General features: G+C 31.3%; 1 long non-coding RNA gene across 2 annotated transcripts; it reads left to right on the plus strand.

Moving 5' to 3' along the window:
* The first annotated feature begins 11989 nt into the window (after positions 1–11989).
* On the plus strand, positions 11990–17929 carry LOC112005369 (uncharacterized). Of its 2 annotated transcripts, none has more exons than XR_010630861.1 (3): positions 11990–12281; positions 15559–15697; positions 17428–17929. It is a non-coding gene; the product is annotated as an uncharacterized LOC112005369 (long non-coding RNA). The 2 variants fall into 2 exon arrangements; XR_002882210.2 differs by having other exon boundaries at positions 11992–12253.
* Positions 17930–18236: the final 307 nt, after the last annotated feature.

Raw genomic sequence — 18236 nt, forward strand, 5'->3', positions numbered from 1 at the left:
TCTTTCCTAGCTCTCTTAATCTCTCACTCTCCTGTTTGGTTCTTGAGAAACCATAAGAAATTAGATGAAACTTTTTCAATGTGTTTGTTGATGATTGATTTTGTTGTGATTGCGAGAGTAAATCAATGAATGATTTTATTGGCTTTGGGCTTTACTTGGTTTTTGAGAAAGCCTAAAAAGAAAAGAAATTTTTTCATTTTTTTTTCTTCTCTTTTTTTTCAAACTCAAAACTAATGCAATTTGAAACAATTTTATGAATTTTCATTTTATATAAATATGATGCCATGTTTTAATTTTGTGTTTTTTTATTTATTATAAAATTAATTTGGTGTGTTAACACTTTAGCTTTAGATAATTTAAATAAGTCTTTATTTTTAAAGAAGAGTATGTGTGAATTTAATAAATGGATTAAATGGGAATTAAATGGATTAGGTGACTAATGGGTATTTAATTTTTATTCAAAATGATTAATTTGGTAATTATATACTCAACTCATTTATGACTCAACACAAAATCTACCAAACTCGACTAATTATCATCCCTAGTTACAAATAATTTTGTAACCAAACTTTGTAAATTTCAGTTAACTTAACAAATTTTTTTGTCAATATACTAAAATTTGATTGTATTTATCAGAAAATAATAATATACTGGTTAAGAATCATTGGAATGCGGTGTGATTTTTGTCATATGACTAGCAATAATGGTATGTAAAATTGTAAAATGCTCTTGAAATTGCCAGCCATATGCAGTAATGTACTGGGTATGGCCTACGAAAGAGATACCAATCACCAAAACTGATAGCCGATGTCATGTCAAAAGTGCTCTTGCATGGCTCATAGCTAATTGGCACCTTCATCACTCTTACATCAGTAGTAGACTAAATATGGAAAGAGATAAAATATCATGACAATAGAAGTCTAGACCACACGGAAATTGACAATAAGTAAATGTCACAACTGGTAGTACTCAAAATTATGATCAATCAAATCATCTCCTTGTGAAAAATATTATGACCACAAATATTTATATTTTACCACAACTTTAACGTTCATAATTTGTCACGTGATAAATCGCGGCAACAATTATATTATCATCGGGGTCATATGGTTCTGTCTCTTAGTATTGATCCCTTCGTGTTACGTCCTAATCATCATCAAAAGGAAGGACAAAGCCACACCAACCACAGCCTTGGTTGGTGAAAGACAGTAATTGGCAACTGCCACATGCAATACCACGTGCTGCACGTGGTACTAATTGCTGCATGGTGTCCCAATTTTGTCACAAATGTTCCCAGGGACAACTTATAAAATAAGCATATTCAACTTTCAACCAATAATGTAGGTTTCAGTTAACTCAATTGAAAATATCTTTTATCGTTAAATAAAAGATCTAGGTTCAATCCATGTTTATACTAAAAACCAATATAATTTGTACTTAAAATCTTGAAACCAACACTATATCGTCAGAATTAAATTTTTTTTGTCCTGTTCTCCCTACTCCACCCTAATGACAAGCTTACATGGGTTCCAAGTTGCAATCGTATTGATACTCAAAATTTGCCCAATAAATTATGTTGCTTTGAAAAAAAAAAAAAAAAACTAAAATAAACAATAATAATAACCTTATTTTAATATAAACAAATTAAATTCATAAATAAAAAAATTCATGGGTAAAATTCAAGTATTTTTTTTTGTGTGATAATTTCATAGTTGGGAGAGGAGAGATTTAAACTCTAAATGCCTTCGTTAAAAACACTAGGATGTGTAAGTTGAATTAAAAGACTCTTGATTCAACTACAATTCTGTAGGTAATATATCTTAGATTTTCCAATTAACTTCGTGGTTGTATTCATATTTAATTTTTTAGTGGAAATTATAAAATTAGTTTTGTTCTATATATCAACACAATTTTTAATAAGCTTAAAAAAAAAAAAAACCAAAAAGGAAAGATAAAACTCTGGTAAAATCTATTGCCATAGAATAAGAAATTTGGGGTTAAATTTGGGGTTATTAACTCCCTGCTCAAAAATGCAAATTCTCCACTGAATATTTCAAACAACATCTCAAGGTCTCGGATACAACTCTAGCAAATTTGAAGTATTTAGATATCCCATGTTCACTGCAACGGAAACAAAGTAGCTCATGCTAGCCCAATATGCTAGTGACATTTACTATTTTGTCACTTTTTTTTTTAGAAGGATCATTTTGTCACTTAGATAAAGGAAACCCCATTTATTATTAAATGTATAGTTGCTCAAGATGTATTGTCTTTTAGATTCTCAAAAAAAAAAAAAAAAGATGTATTGTCTTTTATTTTCATTTAAATGAAAATTTTTAGTTTCTTATAAATGATAAAAAAAAAAAAATTTGAAACTCATTTTTTGGCTACACAAAAAATTAATTGGTGTCAATATTAAAAGTACTATCTCTGAAAAAAAGAGAGAAAAAAGACAAAACAAAAACAATGATCAATATGTATAACATCTAAACTAAGGTACAAGAGAGTCTCCCAAACTCAACAAAAAATAAAAAAATAAAAAGAGAGATTCCCAAAGTTTTTGAACATAATTTTTTTTTGTCCTTTTTTTTACCGTTGTTCTGTCCTCGTAGAGTGTGTGGAAAAGTATAACAATACCACTGTATAGATTTCCAAAGGACTAAACCCATTATTGTACTTTTTGGTCCCAAACAAGTCTGTAATATAAACTTCTCTCCATAGAAACCAGAAAGTATTCTCTTCCTCTTCCAATAAAAAAAAAGAAGTGGGTGCCCTTTTCTACTCTTCTATAATTCTATCTTCTTCGTTCTTCCTTCAAGTCCCCTTTATGTTCTCTTGGGGATGACTGTTGACTTTATACTTCGTCTGAGGATTCGGGTCTAGATCTGGTATGGTCGTGGATATGTTATATATAAGGTTGTTTTTGCTAATATTTTTCTAATGCTATTTGAATCTTTCTTTATCTCTCAAATCTTTCTAATGCTATTGTTTTATCATACCTTGTCTTTGTGACTTTATTTGCTTTAAAGAGTTTTCTTTTCTTGGGTTTCTGGTAGTTTTTTTGTTAATTTGTTAGGGTTTTTTTTTTTTTTTTTAAATTTTTATTATCAGTATTTCAAAAAATGTTGGAGTTAAAAAGCGCAAGGAAGCCATATAAAATGATGTGGGGGATTTTGGTTTGGTTTAAAATTTTTGTTTTTTCTATTTGTATTAAAGGAGCTATTTGCATGTCTCAATGGTTAATTAGCCCAGGAATCTTACCTTGAAAAGGTCAGATTTTTTTTTTTTTTTGAAAAAAAAATTGCTTTGATTTGTCTATTAATCTCTCTCTTCACAACAAAAGACAAACTGTAAGATCTCTTTGGGCTTTATTATGTAACACCGATTTTTTTTTTTTTTTTTTTTGGTATACTTAAAATGAATCCTTTAATTTTTTGGTTGCAAAATCTTTAGATTTTTGAAGAGTTGGTAAGTATACTCTTTTTTTCAATATGGGCATCATTTTTTATCTTGTTTTTGAGTTTATTATGCGGTTCATGGAATGAATTGGAACTGAATTGGTGGTTGGTTTTTTTATGTTGATTTATTTTAGTTGGAGACTTGTATTCGGTTAAGATGGAGTCTAGTCTTTTTTGGTTGATTCTATTTTTGGTAGTTTTGGTTATTTAGTGTTCAAGATGTACTCCTAGTTTGGATTTTCAAGGGTTTTGGTTAAGGTTTAAGGGTTTAATTGCATGTGATACTTCTTTGTACATGTTTGTGGTTTAGTGCGTTAGAAGGATCTTGTTGTTGTTGAGAATGGGATACTAGCGTGGGATAAAGTCTAGAGTAAGAAGTGTTCAGATTATGACCCTCTAAACCAAAATTTCAGTCCTTAATCTTTGAAGTTGAAACTTAAAATAAGTTGATTTTTACTTGAGTTTGGCATTATAACATAGTTAGAACATCAGGCTTAGAAATGATCCGTTCTTGATGTATGAAACTAAATAATTTAGTAGTTGAAGGGAAGATTTATCAAAGTGGAGCAAAGGGAAGAAACATTAAAAGCCAATTCTGGGAAGAGAAAAGAAAACCTAGTAAGTTAGGATATGAATAAGTTTAGGGATATATTGAGATGCTTGGAGTTTGTAAATTGGACAAGGTTTGAATAGGTTAAAACTTGAAAGAGTAGCCGGGTTAAAAGAGTCAGTTAACTGCTATAGGTTGTAAATTTTGTAGGCTTAGGGCGTTAGAGGTTTACTAAGTGGAAAGGAACACTCAAATGATCATTGCTTTAAACTTCAATTTAGAACACCCAAAATTTAATAAGTCTAATAATGTTTGAAAAATATCACTAGCACCTTTTCGTGTGTAGTAGCTTCCACATTAATAGCTAGCTAGACTTCCGATGTTCTAAACAAAGAAAGAAAAATTGTGCTAGACTCCAATAAATTTTAGTTTCGTTAAGGAAATTTCTTGAAATGGTGAAGACTAGAGATTCACACACTTAATTACTAATAGAAGTGGAACATACGTTAGTCAAATAGATTTGGTCTTTGCTTGAAAAGTTAATAGTAGATATTGTAAAGATTATAAGTTGATTTTATGAGAGAGAAACAAATGTTTATAGATTTTTAGTTAAAGAAGGCAAGGGGAGTCTAGACAAAGGTGTTGATAAGAAAATAATGAATGAATAGCATTAAAAGGGGGCTGAAGAAGCACTTGGAGAATGAAAAATATGTAGCCAGCTGATTAAGGAGACTTGGTGATGGAATGAGGTGGTTTAAGTAGTTGTTAGATGAGAGAGAGAGAGAGAGAGAGAGAGCTACCAAGATATAGATAGTGACTCGATTGTGAATATTATGAAGTGGCAAAGAAGCAAAGAAAGCTGTCAAAAAGGCTAGATTTAAGGCTTATTATGGATTATAAAGCAAGTTAGTGACGAAGGATGTAGAAAAGAATATAGACTTGTTAAGACAAGGGAATGAAAGCAAGTGACTTGAATGTGTTCAATGCATTAAAAATGAAGATCAAAGTGTGTTAGTAGGAATAAGAGATTAAAGAGAGATGGGAGAATTATTTTGATATATTGTTTAATGGAAGCCACACAAAAGATTAGAGCACACCAAATTTTACCCAACTGGGGATAGAAATCATAAGTTTGTTTGAAGAATTAGGATGATTGGGTAAAGGACGCATTGAGGACAACGAAAACAGGAAGAATTGTGGACCTGATGAATTAACCATTGTTGTTTGGAAGTGCTTGGTTGATGAGATGAAAAGATCTTTAAGTGATAACAAAATGTCTAGTGAGTGGAGAAAAACTCTCAAATATCCATATACAAGAATAAGGAAAATATTCAAAATTGTACAAATTAATGTGCAACTACTCTTATGAGTCACACTATGAACTTTTGGGAGAATAACAATATTGGAGATTTATTTTGATTTTATTCTAAGGTAATCTATCATAGAAGTTATTTTATTATATGTCTAATCTAAAAATAGAGAAAATGTAGAGAAGCCCATAAAGATCTTTATGTGGGTTTTATTGACCTAGAGGAAGCGCATAGTGGAGTACCTATTAGAGTTTTTGTGGTGTGTTTTAAAACAGAAATGAGTTCCTTTAGAGTAAATTAAATTGATTAAGACCAAGGAATTAATAAAGTTTTTATGTTTGATGTAGGTTAAACTAGCTATCTCATTGGATGGATTCAATATGAAGTCTTTTGGTGTATGCCTTTTGTAGAAAATATAGTTTTAGTTGATGAAATTTGAGACGGAGTTAATGTCAAGATAGAAATTCGTAGAGATGCTTTACAATCTAAAGGCTTTTAGCTAAGTATAACTTAGTCAGATTACATGGAACATACATGTCTATTTGTTTTTAGAGTAGATATCTTCCGCTATCCCTTATTTTCTTGGTAAAAATGCCATAGTAGTTGGATTTATTTTGTCTATAGTCATTTTTGATGCATTGCTATTATATGTTCTCTCTTATCTTTTGCAGATTTCTTCAAGCTTTGACATATAATTGTTTGACAGTGAGAGAGAGCACGCTTGTAAGCATTTATGAAATAGTCGTGACTGTGTACATGCGTGCTCTTTCTCAATGTCATGCAATTTCCCAACTGCAGCAGGTTTCTTTGGTCTGTATACTTCTTATTGGGCATTTGGGTAGCAGGTTGTTTTGATCTTTTATGTACACAAATTCAAAATATAGAATACTTATCAGTCTAGGTCTATAGAACCTATATGGAAATTAAGAATGTTTGTGTGAATATACAAATTCAAAAAATATAATACTTATAAATTTATATCTATAATGCCTATATGGAAATTAAGAATGTGTATATGTGAGTGTTAAGTTCAAGTTATACCCAGTGTTAGCTTAGCTCATATTACTTTTTATTGTATGTTTTTTTTGAAAAAAAAAAATCCATCATTGGATTACACTGTTTTCTTATACACTTATGCTTGTAAAATATTACAAAGTTTCAAGATGATTAAATACCAATTACTATTTCATCTATAACATTTTTTTTAAAATAGTACACAAAATATAAGTTAATATATGCTAACTAACCAAGCTTTCTCTCTCTCTCTCTCTCTCTCTCTCTCTCTCTCTCATTATTTTAAACTTATAAGAAAAATGAGGTTATAAATTAGATAGTAAATACTATTTGATTACCATATAATTTTGGCGCACATGTTAAACATGTAATCCAATAGTGGGATTTGAAAAATATCAATTCAATTTAAGTGGTGTAACATTGTCAAAATGTTACTTTGATGTAATTTGATCTTTGCCATTTACATATGGGCTTATGTAAGATCACTCACACCCAAGTGGGATTGATTGAACCCGCTGCCAAAGATGAAATCCCATTTTGGGCTACAGCTTGTTAATTGGCTTGAATTTTTATAAATATTAATGTGCATTTTGTAATTTATTTTGTTATTTTATTAATTTCATAGCTTTTGAATTGCATACAACTTTTTTTGTTGTTCATAGCCTTTTTATATTTTTGAATAGGCAGAAAAAGTATTTTACCTGGTGATCCTTTTAAGAAAGATCAATGGATGATTTTTTAACACACCACCCCACAAACCCACCCCCCCCCCCTGAAGCAAACCCACGGATTCTCAAAAAAAAAAAAAAAAAAACAAAACAAAACTCTAATACAAAGCAAATCACTAAATCAGAAACCTCAAATCAGTACATTAGAAATCATTAAAGCTAAAGCGAACCTAAAAACTAAGCAATAGAATAACGCCTCCCCTTAGAAGTTAGATCAATCCAGTCGTAGTCCAGAGCACATCGTCGCTCATCAGAGATCACTCGTCGAAGATTGCTTGCACGTCGCGTATCGCTCGTAGATCACTCAACGGTCACTGCCTTAGCCTCAACCTTCACTCTTCAGGCCTCCCTGCTCGGCTGCTCCGGTGCTCCCTCAAGGTATTTCTCTCTCTCTCTCTCTCTTTATTATTTAAGAGTAACTTTATCTAAATTGTGATTGGCTTAAGCAATGAAGCTTTAACTTTATGAATATTTTGCCTATTTTTTGACTTTTTGAATTTGGCTTTATCTTATGATTCTTATCTGTTGGTTAATGTGTGTTGGTGTTGGTGTTGGTTAGTTGGTGAGATATTGTCTTTTAGTGTGATGTTATTGTGATTTGTGATTGTGAAATTTTCTAATTGGCAGCTGGCTCTTGTGATTGGGGGCATTAGGCAGGCTTGTTTGTTGAGTTGGGTGAGGTGGATGGGTTGATGGGCACATGGGGCCAAGTAATTGGGTAAAGTAGTGAAATGTGCACATCAACACATGGGATGTGTAATGTGCACATGGGATGTGTGCTAATGCAACTACTAAACAATAATTTAATTAACTAATTAATTGGGGAAAACAACTAATAAACAATAATTAATAATTTTATTAACCAATACATTATAAAAGACATACAAATTAAATTATGTTAGGCTAAACAACAATTTATAATTTTATAATTAATGAAACAATAATTAATAATATAACAAATTATAGTTTATAAAAGACAAACAAATTAATGAAACAACTAAACAATAATAATTAATAATTTTATTAATATTTCAAATGAAACTATAGTTTATTTTTTATTCTTTTGCTAGAATTATGGACAAATATTTGATAAGAAAACTACGTATGCAAGATTCATCTCCTGTACAAGATTCATCTTCATCTTCTAAGTGAATTCGTGTTGACTTTAACTTAGAAAATCTTCCTTCAGATCCTGGGCTACGACAAAAGATATCATCTTATCATTCTAATAATCATGATGAAATAAGAAGATATTATTTAACAAAAGGCCCTTTTCAACCTGTTGATGATTACCCTGTATCATATTTTTCTAGAAAGCCCCGTCGATTTAGATCCGAATGGTATGTAAATAGAAATTGGTTGGAATATAGTATAGACAAGGATGCGGCATTTTGTTTTTATTGCTACCTATTTGGGCAAGATGTTGGTAAGCAAGGAGGAGGTGAGGAATACCCTAGAAAAAATTCCTGGGGTCGCCACTGTTGAAGGTTCAGACTTATCTTCTATAACTGCTATCAGAAGTTAAGTACTTAGTGGGAAGTTAGAGCCATGATTAAGGATTTTGCTCATACTTCAGAATAGTAGAACGTGGTTCGAATTATAAGTTCTCGAACATAAATTTACTCTAATAATTTCTAAGTGTTGAGAGGTTGTCCAGGTGCTTCCATGCTGGATGACCTTCTTACACTTGGGTGACCTTCTTGTATTGGGACAACCTTTCTGGACTTGGACAACACTATGGACAAATTGGAGATAGCCCAATTTTTGGTTCACCATCAAATTCATTTTTTATTTTTCAACACTCACATTTAGCACATTCAAATTATAACAAAAAGTTTGTTGAGAACAAATTTTTCACACCACATAATTTCATTTCATTGGCAACCCGCACCACGTTAATACTATCATGGATTTTGAGAAAAATCTTTTTTAAAGCCCAAAAGAGCCCATATTTACATAAAAAGGCGTCAAAACCCATGGTTTAAGCTCATGACACATCATCTCATTTTCTGCTCATGATCCAAGCTCATGAGTCTCATCGAGAGAATTTTGGGAGTTGTGATTTGGAGGGCCAAGAAGCATGTTCAGTAAAACTCTAGTGGTTCAAAGTTGATAAAGGAAAGCATGTTGTTTGGCGTGTCTTCCCCAATTCCCTAACCTTTGACGGGTCAGTGTGCAACAGGTAACATTTAGTAAACCTTTTATATCACATAATACTTAAAATGATAAAACTCTCCATATTCTTTACATAAAAATTAATGTCCATCATATAATATAAGTTTAAAAATGTAATTATATCATTTCATATTAATTATATTATTATTTTCATTTAAATCAATCCTAAGCACATGGCTAAATATATATTAATATTTCATATTTAGCATTAAATGCTCTCCTTACTCTCCAAGATTTGGTTAAAATACAGAGAGACCATAATTATATCTCTAAACCTTCATCAAATATCAACCAACTGGTTTATTACTTACCAAAATTATATATGGACTAAACATACAATTTTTCAAAAGAGGAAACTTAGCCAAAAATACCAACAACAGCTTCAGCAAAAGTTGCAAACAGCTTCTGCAGAAACTCCAACAGCTCCAACAGAAGCTGCAACAACTCCAGCAGAAGTTGTAACAGCTTTTACAGACTGCAACAGTTCTAGCATGTTGACACATGTCCTAAAATAACATCACTTACCCATTAATGCCCAATCCCAACAACTTGCTGTCATACCCAAAGAGATAAAAAGATCCCATAAAGATTATGTTAACATCATCCAGCTGTAACAACTATGACTAACAGCTGTAACAACATCATTAAAGTCTCAAACTTTCTTCTTTTGGCTAAAAAACAAAAACCCACTAATGAAATCACTTACTTTGTCAAAGACATTTTCTTATTTGCTAAATTTCCCTTTAACGAATTCTAATCTAGTTACATACTTGGCTCTATATAAAGAGGACTAAACCACACATATTGAAAAAGGACACCATCCATCCCTCTCTCACCCCCTTATTCTTAAACTTCTTTTTTTTGCCACATACACATTTTCAGACTTCTTCATCTCTCTTACAAAATCTCTCTTCATAGATAATAACACAACACACATATTACAACACACCATTATCCATTACCCATCTTTCCCACACTCCATTATTTTGAAATATCATCGTTTTGCTGCTCATAAACACATCTCCATCTTTTTCTCTATTTCTCTTGCAATACCTCACTTCTTAGAAAGCAACATAACCAATGTCATAACACAAAAAACAACTCTAGCCGCGGCTTTTACTACATTTAACCTTCATATTATCTATCTCATACTTCCATATATTTTACAAATACATTCCTCACAAACTACCCATATATACTTCCCACACATATGTTTCTAATCTATCTTACAAACACCATATCTCACACATATATATTTTTTACTATCTCCATACATCTTAAATGATACCCAACACTCTTCCAAGAACATATTACAAAAGCCCTTCTCATGAGAGACATATGAACATCAATACTAAGACGCTTCTCCTAAAAGGCACAAAGACTTCATATGGAAGTCATTCTCATTGAAGACATACATTTCTAATGTTAAAAGTCCTTCTTATGGAAGGCAATATCACTCATATTTGACTAAAAAACTAAAAGAGCATTACATGGAGAAAATCATTTAAATGCATGATAAAGAGGATGAACTTAACCAACCTATGCACACGGCCGGACATATTCTCTCTCCCTCTAGTTGCATCCATTTTTTCCCTTCAATCATGTAGTCACCAAGAAATGACTCATAATATCATATTGTACCCCTGAACTCATTTTCTCATGTTGCTAAAATGTTAAGTCCATTGATGTTATATGATTGGAGCTACAAAATATGAAGGCTGCTGAAATGTTAAGTCCATTGATGTTATACGGCTGGAGCTACAAAATATGAAGGTTATCAACTCATTAACATTATATGGCTGGAGCCACGAATCATATAAAGAACAAAAGTTATGCTATACGGCCGGAGCCACAAATTATTTAAAGAATGAAGTGCTGCTATACAGTTGGAGTTAGAAACATAAAAGATAAGTCAATGTTTTTTCCATCTTTGAAATTACATTATTAAGTATATGTTAACTCATTATCATTTTATCGCTGGATGTAAGTTACTTTAATATCATCTCACTATTTAATAAACCATGGTCTCACTAAAGCTTCATTAATGAATATACATATTAATAAATTGATTTACCACAGTTGCACATATATTTTTTGGACATATACCACTGATTGACATATATTATTTAGACATAAAACATCGTTGGGCATACCTTATTTGGACATAAACCATTACTGGACATATCTTATTATATTGGACATGAACTATACCACAGTTGGGTATGGACTATTGGTCTCATCCCATTACTGGACATATAACATGTAATTAATTACTTTCTAGTATTGGATGTCACTTAATAAACATAATAATAACGTATCAACTCATCATTTAATCAAAGCTATCATGCTAAATATATTATTTATTTATTTCAACCATTATCATGATTCTAAGATTTTAGATTTTATCTATTTTGTAAGCTTAAAAATACACTGGAAGTCATTAGTCTATGCGCCCCAATGTCGAGTTTCGAGTTGAACTCTCCAAAACAAATCCAGGTTTAGTAAAGTTACACTTCCAGCAAAAGATACATGACTACGCGCAAAAAATCACCCACGACAAAGTTTATTTTTTGGCTACACAAAAAATTAATTGGCGTAATAACACCTAAACCAAGGTACAAGAGAGTCTCCCAAACTCAACCAAAAAAAATAAAAAGAGAGATTCCCAAAGTTTTTGAACATAATTTTTTTTTGTCCTTTTTATTTTTTATCGTTGTTCTGTCCTCGTAGAGTGTGTAAATAAGTATAATAATACCACTGTATAGATTTCCAAAGGACTAAACCCATTATTGTACTTTTGGTCCCAAACAAGTCTGTAATAGAAACCTCTCTCCATAGAAACCAGAAAGTATTCTCTTCCTCTTCCAATGAAAAAGAGAAAAAGAAAAAAAAGAAGTGGGTGCCCTTTTCTACTCTTCTATAATTCTATCTTCTTCGTTCTTCCTTCAAATCCCCTTTATTTTCTCTTGGGGTTGACTGTTGACTTATACTTCGTCTGAGGATTCGGGTCTAGATCTGGTATGGTCGTGGATATGTTATATATAAGGTTGTTTTTGCTAATATTTTTCTAATGCTATTTGAATCTTTCTTTATCTCTCAATATTTTTTTCCTGGTTTCATTACTTTGCGTTTTATGTTTTGGATTATTAATATTAATTCTATTGTTTTATCATACCTTGTCTTTGTGACTTTATTTGCTTTAAAGGGTTTTCTTTTCTTGGATTTCTTGTAGTTCTTTTGTTAATTTGTTTGGTTTTTTTTTAATTTTTTTATTTATTTTTTTAATTAGTATTTCAAAAAATGTTGGAGTTAAATCACAAGGAAGCCATATAAAATGATCTGGGGTGATTTGGTTTGGTTTAAAATGTTTGTTTTTCTATTTGTATTAAAGGAGCTATTTGCATGTCTCAATGGTTAATTAGCCCTGGAATCTTACCTTGAAAAGGTCAGATTTTTTTTTTTGAAAAAAAAAAAAATTGCTTTGATTTGTCTATTAATCTCTCTCTTCACAACAAAAGACAATTTTTAAGATCTCTTTGGGCTTTATTATGTAACACTGATTTTTTTTTTTTTTTTTTTGGTACTCAAAATGAATCCTTTAATTTTTTGGTTGCAAAATCTTTAGATTTTTGAAGAGTTGGTAAGTATACTCTTTTTTGCAATATGGGTATAATTTTTTACCTTGTTTTTGAGTTTATTATGCGGTTCATGGAATGAGTTGGTACTGATTTGGTGGTTGGTTTTTTATTTATTTATTTATGATGATTTACTTTAGTTGGAGGCTTGTATTTGGTTAAGATGGAGTCTAGTCTTTTTTGGTTGTTTCTATTTTTGTTATTTTTGGTTATTTAGTGTTCAAGATGTACTCCTAGTTTGGAGTTTCAAGGGTTTGGGTTAGGTTTAAGGGTTTAATTGCATGTGATACTTCTTTGTAGATGTTTGTGGCTTAGTGTTAGAAGGATCTTGTTGTTGTTGAGAATGGAATACTAGCGTGGGATAAAGTCTAGAGTAAGAAGTGTTCAGATTATGACCCTCTAAACAAAAATTTTTGTCTTTAATCTTTGAAGTTGAAACTTAAAATAAGTTGATTTTAACTTGAGTTTGGCATTATAACATAGTTAGAACATCAGGCTTAGAAATGATCCGTTCTTGATGTATGAAAGTAAATAATTCAGTAGTTGAAGGGAAGAGTTATCAAAGTGGAACAAAGGGAAGAAACATAAAAAGCCAATCCTGGGAAGAGAAAAGAAAACCTTGTAAGTTAGGATATGAATAAGTTTAGGGATATATTGAGATGCTTGGAGTTTGTAAATTGGATAAGGTAGGTAAAAACTTGAAAGAGTAGTGGGGACTTGAGGGAATAAGTTGATGACAAAGAAGCTATACTTATGGCGGGTTAAAAGAGTCAGTTAACTGCTATAGGTTGTAGATTTTGTAGGCTTAGGGCGTTAGAGGTTTACTAAGTGGAAAGGAACACTCAAATGATCATTGCTTTAAACTTCAATTTAGAACACCCAAAATTTAATAAAGTCTAATAATGTTTGAAAAATATTGCTTGCACTTTTTCATGTGTAGTAGCTTCCACATTAGTAGCCAGCTAGACTCCCAATGTTCTAAACAAAGAAAGAAAAATTGTGCTAGACTCCAATAAATTTTAGTTTCTCTAAGGAAATTTCTTGAAAAGGTGAAGACGAGAGATTCACACACTTAATTACTATTAGAAGTGGAACATACGTTAGTCAAATATATTTGGTCTTTACTTGAAAAGTTAATAGTAGATATTGTAAAGCTTATAAGTTGATTTTATGAGAGAGAATAACCGCAACACAAATTCGTGGTACTAGACATTTGTAGTATAACGTGGAAAATAGGAGATGTTAGAGGAACTTAGGATTTAGGTGGTGGAATTTGAAGGGAGAGAAACAAGTCTTTATAGATTTTTAGTTAAAGAAGGCAAGTGGGGTCTAGACAAAGGTGTTGATAAGAAAATAATGAATGAATAGCATTAAAAGGGGGCTGAAGAAGCACTTGGAGAATGAAAAATATGTAGCCAGCTGATTAAGGAGACTTGGTGGTGGAATGAGGTGGTTTAAGTAGTTGTTAGATGTGAGAGAGAGAGTGTGAGAGAGAGAGAAACCTACCTAGATATAGATAGTGATCGCTTGTGAATATTATGAAGTGGCAAAGAAGCAAAGAAAGCTTTTAAAAAGGCTAGATTTAAGGTTTATTATGGGTTATAAAGCAAGTTAGTGACGAAGGATGTAGAAAAGAATATAGACTTGCTAAGACAAGGGAATGAAAGCAAGTGACTTGAATGTCTTCAATGCATTAAAAATGAAGATCAAAGTGTGTTAATAGGAATAAGAGATTAAAGAGAGATGGGAGAATTATTTTGATATATTGTTTAATGGAAACCACACAAAAGATTAGAGCACACCAAGTTTTACCCAACTGGGGATAGAAATCATAGATTTGTTTGAAGAATTAGGATGATTGGGTAAAGGATGCATTGAGGAAAATGGAAACAAAAAGAATTGTGGACCTGATGAATTAACCATTGTTGTTTGGAAGTGCTTGGGTGACGAGATGGAAAGATCTTTAAGTGATAACAAAATTAAATGTCTAGTGAGTGGAGAAAAACTCTCAAATATCCATATACAAGAATAAGGAAAATATTCAAAATTGTACAAATTAATGTGCAATTATGCTTATGAGTCACACTATGAACTTTTGGGAGAATAACAATATTGGAGATTTATTTTGATTTTATTCCAAGGTAATCTATCATAGAAGTTATTTTATTATATGTCTAATGTAAAAATAGAGAAAATGTAAAGAAGCCCATAAAGATCTTTATATGGGTTTTATTGACCTAGAGGAAGCATATAATAGAGTACCTATGAGAGTTTTTGTGGTGTGTTTTAAAATACAAATGAGTTCCTTTAGAGTAAATTAAATTGATTAAGACCAAGGAATTAATAAAGTTTTATGTTTGATGTAGGTTAAACTAGCTATCTCATTGGATGGATTCAATATGAATTCTTTTGGTGTATGCCTTTTGTAGATGATATAGTTTTAGTTGATGAAATTTGAGACGGAGTTAATGTCAAGATAAAAATTCATAGAGATGCTTTACAATCTAAAGGCTTTTAGCTAAGTATAACTTAGTCAAATTAGATGGAACATACATGTCTATTTGTTTTTATTGTAGACATCTTCTGTTGTCCCTTATTTTCTTGGTAAAAATGCCATAGTAGTTGGATTTATTTTGTCTATAGTCATTTTTGATGCATTGCTATTATATGTTCTCTCGTCTTTTGCAGATTTCTTCAAGCTTTGAGATATAATTGTTTGACAATGAGAGAGAGCACGCTTGTAAGCATTCATGAAACGGTCGTGACTGTGTACATGCGTGCTTTTTCTCGTTGTCATGCAATTTCCCAACTGCAGCAGGTTTCTTTGGTATGTATACTTGTTATTGGGCATTTGAGTAGCAGGTTGTTTTGATATTTTATGTACACAAATTCAAAATATAGAATACTTATAACTCTAGGTCTATAGAACCTATATGGAAATTAAGAATGTTTGTGTTGAATATACATATTCAAAAAATAAAATACTTATAAATTTATATCTATAATGCCTATATGGCATTTAAGAATGTGTATATGTGTGTGTTAAGTTCAAGTTTTACCTAGTGTTAGCTTAGTTAATATTAAATTACTTTTTATTGTATGTTATTTTTGAAAAAAAAAAAATCCATCATTGGATTACACTACTTTCTTATACACTTATGCCTGCAAAATATTACAAAGTTTCAAGATGATTAAATACCAATTACTATTTCATCTATAACATTTTAAAAAAAAAATCGTACACAAAATATAAGTTAATATATGCTAACTAGCCAAGCTCTCTCTCTCTCTCTCCCTCTCTCTCTCATATTATTTTAAACTTATAAAAAAATGAGGTTATATATTAGATAGTAAATACTATTTGATTACCATATAATTTGGTGGACATGTTAAACATGTAATCCAATAATGGGATTTGAAAAATATCAATTCAATTTAAGTGGTGTAACATTGTCAAAATGTTACTTTGGTGTAATTTGATCTTTACCATATACATATGGGCTTATGTGAGATCACTCACGCCCAAGTGGGATTGATCGAACCCGCTGCCAAAGATGAAATCCCATTTTTGGCTACAGTTTGTTAATTGGCTTGAATTTTTATAAATATTAATGTGCATTTTGTAATTTATTTTGTTATTTTATTAATTTCATAGCTTTTGAATTGCATACAACTTTTTTTGTTGTTCATAGCCTTTTTATATTTTTGAATAGGCAGAAAAAGTTTATTACCTGGAAAAGTATTTTTGAATAGGCAGAAAAAGATCGATGGATGATTTTTTAACACCAACCAACCCCACCACCCCCCCCCCTTCTCCCCCCAACAACAACAACAACAACCAAAATAAAAAAAAAAAAAAAAAAAAAAAAAAAAAAACAATTTTTACTTGTTCTTGTGGTGGATTGGGATTTAGGTAATTTATGGTTTAGAACTTCAAAAAGAATATTTGATAGAAGCTTTAAAGGGCTCTGATATCTCTTGGGTTTTGCCTTAATAGTTGGACTTTATAGAGGACACCACACATTCTCTCTAGCCATGCAATGGTTGTGTAATTATAATGTCTAACTACTCTATAAAGCATTAGAGGGGCTCTGTACAGTTTACAAACACAAGGTAGTTCTTAAAATTTTTTTATTTTTATTATTAAGGGTTTAATAAGAAAGTGCAATTGGGGAGGGCACAACCCATGAAGTTCAGGCAAATTTGAAAAAGAATATTGTCTTGTGGCCTTCATCTAGATAAGGATCTGAGGAATAATATCAGGTCTAAAATTGGTATTTGTTCACATTGTTGGAAGTTCTGAGTGTTTCCTTCCCTCCAAATAACCACATGAGAAAATGAGGGATTGCAAACAATGAGAAGCTTGTAAGTTTCATCTTGCCTATAGGGTTGTCTATAGAGATAAGGCTTTGTTTGCCCATATCCTAATATCTACTACCAGACTGCCACTATTGTTATATTGATTTTTTTTTCCATGTTTGAGCCTGTCATAGAATTGTTTATGGATAAATCTTTCAATGTTTAAATTTCTTTTCTTTTTTCCTTTATTTCTGCCAGGGCATATACGTGTTATATTAAACATTTGTTTTCAAAGTGTGGGTGTTGGGGGCAAGAAACACAACAATTTCGAAGGGGAAAATACAAGCTAGTCATGTTGAAAATGGTTATGCTTGAGATTTAAATACTAGTATTAAAACTTTGGGGAAGACTGGGGGCGGCACATCCCCTAAACTTCCATTGTAACTGTTGTTGGTTTTAGTCTTTTAGAAGTTGCTGCATATGCAGAGCTCAGAAATGATTGAATAAAATTGTAATTGAGGTGGAAAGAAGCCAGTTGTTGTGTGAGTTGTTGAAAATGGTTGACACAATTAGAAGGTGATATCCTATTTTAGAGTGCAAATAATGGGTTTCATCTTTCATTTTCAGAGGTAGCATGCAATAGCAAATGTGTAACAAAATTTTCCCTATAAAATAATTTATGAAACATCATAAATGGGAAATAATTTTTCTTCTTTGGGGGTGGCAACAATTTGAGCCAAACTGTCATAGATTTCCTTTATATGTGCTCTATTCAAGTGAATCTTTTGTATATCTTTCATTTTTCTCTAGTTATTTTGGCCATCCTACTTTTTCTATGAAATGGTCCATATATTTAAGTAATAAATTTATTCTTCTTTGTATTCTCAAATTGTATATCTTTACAATGTTGACATTCATATATTCTTGCTACTCATAGGAAAACGGTCTTGTAATGGTATGATTAGCTACAAGAGTAGCAGGATGCCAGTTTTAATTATAGGGAAGAAGAAAATAAAAATATGTAGAGCAATTGAACATTGCACTTTTCTTTTTCTTTTTTGAAAAGA

The sequence above is a fragment of the Quercus suber genome, unplaced genomic scaffold, assembly GCF_002906115.3.
Source record: "Quercus suber isolate HL8 unplaced genomic scaffold, Cork oak 2.0 scaffold_180, whole genome shotgun sequence".
In the NCBI taxonomy this organism is placed as follows: domain Eukaryota; kingdom Viridiplantae; phylum Streptophyta; class Magnoliopsida; order Fagales; family Fagaceae; genus Quercus; species Quercus suber.